General features: G+C 38.6%; 1 long non-coding RNA gene across 1 annotated transcript; it reads right to left on the minus strand.

The window, feature by feature from the left end:
- Positions 1–2,797: 2,797 nt before the first annotated feature.
- On the minus strand, positions 2,798–3,988 carry LOC122994500. The gene is made up of 3 exons (XR_006406610.1): positions 3,949–3,988; positions 3,742–3,816; positions 2,798–2,820 (listed from the first exon to the last, which is right to left on the minus strand). It is a non-coding gene; the product is annotated as an uncharacterized LOC122994500 (long non-coding RNA).
- Positions 3,989–4,814: the final 826 nt, after the last annotated feature.

The following is a 4,814-nucleotide window of genomic DNA, read 5'->3' on the forward strand; positions in this document are numbered from 1 at the left end:
TGGATGTTACTTTGACACGTACCACCTACCTAAACATTGTTGCAGACCAAGTACACCCCTTCATGGTGTTGGGCCTCAACCATAGGGTCAGACAAAGGCAGGCCTACATGTAAACTCTGAAGCCTGACCACGAGGCTTTAGAATTCATCATTGCCTTTACATTGTAACCGCGCCTGAAAGAAGCTTTGCTTTCTCTGTGAGCCAGTTTACTAAAGGAGGTAACCCTGTGCACGTGTAATTCCCCTCGCCGACTTTGCCCCATGTTCACCCGAACACAATCACCAGATCCAAGAGAGATCCTGTTTGCAACCCACTGTTTTAAGTGTGGCTGGAGAAGGAAAAAAGATTTCTTCACAGAGATGCGGAAAACTTCTGTGCCTGGCTGTCTATCAACTGGGTCGACTACCAGCCACCATCAGCCTTGAGGAACTAAGGACGGCACCGCTAGGACCACTCACTGTAGGACCCGTGCTGGATTTTACTGACAGACTGAAAAACACATCGATTCACTTCCAAGAGTGATAAAAGTTAGAGGTCGTCTTGGCAGAGACTGTATTAGATTTTATGTGTTAATAAGCTTGTTGCTTGTATTTTGTTGTGTGATTTGACGGGCCGCCGAGTCCTTTTGCCTGCTATACTCTGAGGAGTATTTGAAGTTGCTGCCTGTTTAGTTTGTTTTCACCACTCTAGACTATTTGTGTTGTCTGCTGTGTTTGTGCCACCGCGAGTGAAAAGTAAGTTGACAACGTGCGTACCGTTTACCGTCCGTATACACGCTCTCTGTAGATAAAGCAACCACTGCAGTTGTGGGACCCTGCCGAGAATCGTTTTTTCCTCCTCTTTCTTCCCTCTCTCTCTACTAACCCACCCACACACACACACACCCATACACGCACCTCTATTACACATCTGACAGTCAGATAGCGTGTGACACAGAGCCACTCTGCCCCTCGTCATCTGCCATCAGACACGTGTGTTTGATAAGTTGAATTGGGTGAAATCGAGACACCGACCATCGGTTGGCACCATCTTGCTATTGTTTAACAGAAACGCTGCGGTCACATCCTCCATTTGATTCTTACGTGACAAAAGTCACGCCAGCCATGTTGGATCTCGTGCGATGTCCTCTCGCCAGATCACATCCACCATCTTAGCTCGCGTGACGTCATCTGGCCAGATCATGTCCGCCATCTTGTCATCCACACACACATGCTTCTGCTTACATGTGGTTGACCGTACACAGCTGCTGTTCTATGTGTATTGTTTGATTAGTATTTGTTGGTAGTATAGTGTTTGTTAATTGAAACATTTGTTGACTTTATTGTTTCTTGTGGAGATTAATGAACACAGTTATAGCTTTAAAGAGAAGTCTTTTGTCATTATTGTGCATATTTATTGTGATAAGTGGCTGATTGAGAGTCAGAACTCTGGATTAAACCGTCACTGTTCACTCGTGGATGCTGACATCCCAGATATCAGCTCTACTAAGTGAACTAAATTGTTTATGAGAGTACCTTATTGATGCCTCGTATTATTACTTAATATTAATAATTTCTTGATTTAATAATTAATCATTATCTCTGATCATTATTATTTATTGCTAATAACCAAACACACTCATGCCAGCACAGACAATGGAAAAGGTATTCCCTGATGGCAGTGGCCTCTTTCAGCAGGATAATGCCTCACTGCCTCACTGCAAAAACTGTTCAGGAATGGTTTGAGGAACATGATCAAGAGTTCAAGGTGTTGCCTTGGCCTCCTAATCCCCCACATCTCAATCTGATCGAGCATTCGTGGGATGTGCTGGAAAAACAAGGTGTAGAGAGACAGACAGAGACTCCTTCCATTTATGTTAGATATATTCAATTGTAATTCTAATATTACAAAATCTACAATAAGAGAAAATGCAGCTTATTTGCAAATGACTGGATATATTACTGAGATTATCACAAAAACTGACAATTGTATAACATGTTGCAAAATTCATTCAAAACAAGATAATTAACTAAAGAAAATGATAAAAATGTAAATTATTTAACCATAGTTATAATTGAATTGTAGTTTTTTTATTGTACATTCAGAGGTTAATCTTTATTGGAAATAAACTAGAGTATCATAACACTACAATAAAATTATATAATCAACTGTTAAGGCTTTATTTACAAATATACTGTGTATTTTGGGGGCATAACGCATTAAAATCAGTACAAATACAAATTTTAAAGAAAAATCAACAAAAGACAAAGATCTTCATAAACCACAAACATGATGATGTTACAGTTTATTGAGAATATCACAGTTATGAATTAAAAAAGACAAATTTAACTTTGCAGAATGAATCAAACACCAATAAACATAATAAAAGTTTGAAAATACTAAAAACTAAGTATATTTCTTTTTTATTTTTTGTATAATACAAGTCAAAGCTAAAAGTAGGAAACAAAACAAACCTGAGCTAAAAAAGCAACTGTTAAGGTTTAATTTGTAAATATATATGTGTATATATGTATTTATATATTCAGCACAACTGTATCTAACTTGTGCATAAAGAGAGAAAATGTAAAACCAACCACAACACGTCATAAGTGACATTTGTGAACACTGATCAAAATGATTAATGAGATGAATTGATGAGATGTGATGGTGAGAAAAGGCGAGCAGAAAACAGTCAGTCAGCATGTGTGCAGTTGGTGGACGGTCCCTTGTTTCTGAGGATCATCAGCAGAGAGAGTCCACAGCAGTACACCAGACTCTTCACTATCAGCACTGTGTACAGCACACAGAGCAGCTTCACCCTGCACTGAGACTGGAAGGACACTGACACACACACACACACACACACACACACACACACACACAGGTCAGTCTTTTCTCCACACTGTTTCAGTCTGTTCAACTGTGGACATTTCATCACAGTATCATCACATTTTCTTCAGTAGAACTTGGACTTTTCCAGACGGGACGACCAGCTTTACATGAAGACAGGGGTCGACTACAGTTTGACTGACAGCTCAAAGGCCCTTATTAAATACAATAAGTCAGGGCCGGACCCAGCTTTTTAGGGGCCCCAAACAGGATTTGATTTCCTGTTTTCAACTTAAAATAACTTTTGAATCCACAACTAACTACAATTTATAACAATTAAAATCACTCAAGGATAAAAAGCAAAGTCCAAATACTGTTTAAAAACACACAGGTTACTATAGATTTGAAGTTTTTACCACTTGGGGGCAGAAGAACTCCACAACAAGCTAACAAACTCCTCTCTGACATATTATGGTCTGTCTGCTGTTTGCTGCTGGGCAGCTAGTGTACAGTGGGTTTATCAGGAAACAGCTGCTGCTGCTGGAAACACTGAGACTGAAGCAGACAGGAAATGTGCTGCAAAACCACAACTAGGAGCTAAAAGAGGCTAAAAAGCTCATTTAGTCATTAGATTCATTCTTAATATAAAACTATTGATTAGTGGAGCTTTAAGATATACTCCCTAAACTTGTTCTATCACCCTCGAGGCCTAAAACTGAGTATAACTCCCCCAAAAGGTGTTATTTGTCAGCCTGTGAAGTGAAAGCTCTCTCAGTGGGACTTGTTGTGCTGTGGGACACTCTAACAGAATCAGGGAGTGTATGTTTAAATCCTTCAATGATGAGCAGAAAGTGAACAGACTGATATGCAGCCCTAACTGCAGCAGGACATTGGAGCTGTCAGAGCATGCAGAGAGGCAGCAGGTGATCTTACAGTCAGCTTGCTGCAGAGCTGGCAGGTCTGCTGGCTCTCTCTCTGGAGGACAGGAGGCTGCTGGAGCTGGAAGCTCTGAAACACAAAAGGAGTCAAATGTTTGGAGTTGCAGTGAGAAATGTCAGTGCTCTGCTCCTCTGCTCTCTCTGACAGCGTCTCCAGATGAAGCTGAATCACTGCTGAACACAGTCACCAAGCCTTCATTACCTTGTTCTGTTTGGGCCTCCACTGTTCCCCCCTCGTGCTTGATGATTCATTGAATAACAAAACCCAAATTAATAATACTATTCATATTTTATAAAATTACATGTACTAATTTAATAATTAATATATATAATTTAATAATATAGATTTTATATTTAATAGTTGTATTACTTTGTCGTTGCTGTTTGTTTTATTATCAGTTTCTCTTATGAAGTTTTTGTTAATAAAACAAACCAGTTTTTAAATTGTGGTGTTTCTGAAATCTTTCATCTTCTTCTAAATTGAGGTTTTTACCTGCAGAGTGTTTAAATTCACACTGTAAGAACATTTTTAACATTCACTTCCTCTCTGCAACATTTAAAAAAATACATCCTACATTTGTTATCATCAATCAGAGCAGCAGAACACAAACCACACTGAGACAAACAAGTCATCTTTACTTGTATTAAAAAGAAAATACACAAATAACATAAGAACACAAACAGTCAGACAATAACACAATAAAGTTTCAAACGTGTATAATCAAGCAACATCAGCAGCTGGTCAAAGCAGAAAATGCTGTTGTTTTTCTCCCAAAAACCTCTTTAATGTTTTCACACTAGAAAGCTCCTCACATAGAGGTGATAACCAACTGATGACAGTTATTTCTGCAAATACTTTACACAAAGGACAATTGGAAATCTGAGCCCAAAAGCTGCTGAAGCCTTTCTTGAGTACATTTATTATTTACTTTTGAATTAATGTTGCCAACATCAGCAAAATCTTCTAGTATCTTTTATTGACTGTAGAAATCCTAACCGTAATATTTAATGATACCAAAAATGTAAAAATGAAAAGAAGAATAAGAGTAAAGGCAATAATTATTTTGC

This window comes from Thunnus albacares, chromosome 12, assembly GCF_914725855.1.
Source record: "Thunnus albacares chromosome 12, fThuAlb1.1, whole genome shotgun sequence".
NCBI lineage: Eukaryota > Metazoa > Chordata > Actinopteri > Scombriformes > Scombridae > Thunnus > Thunnus albacares.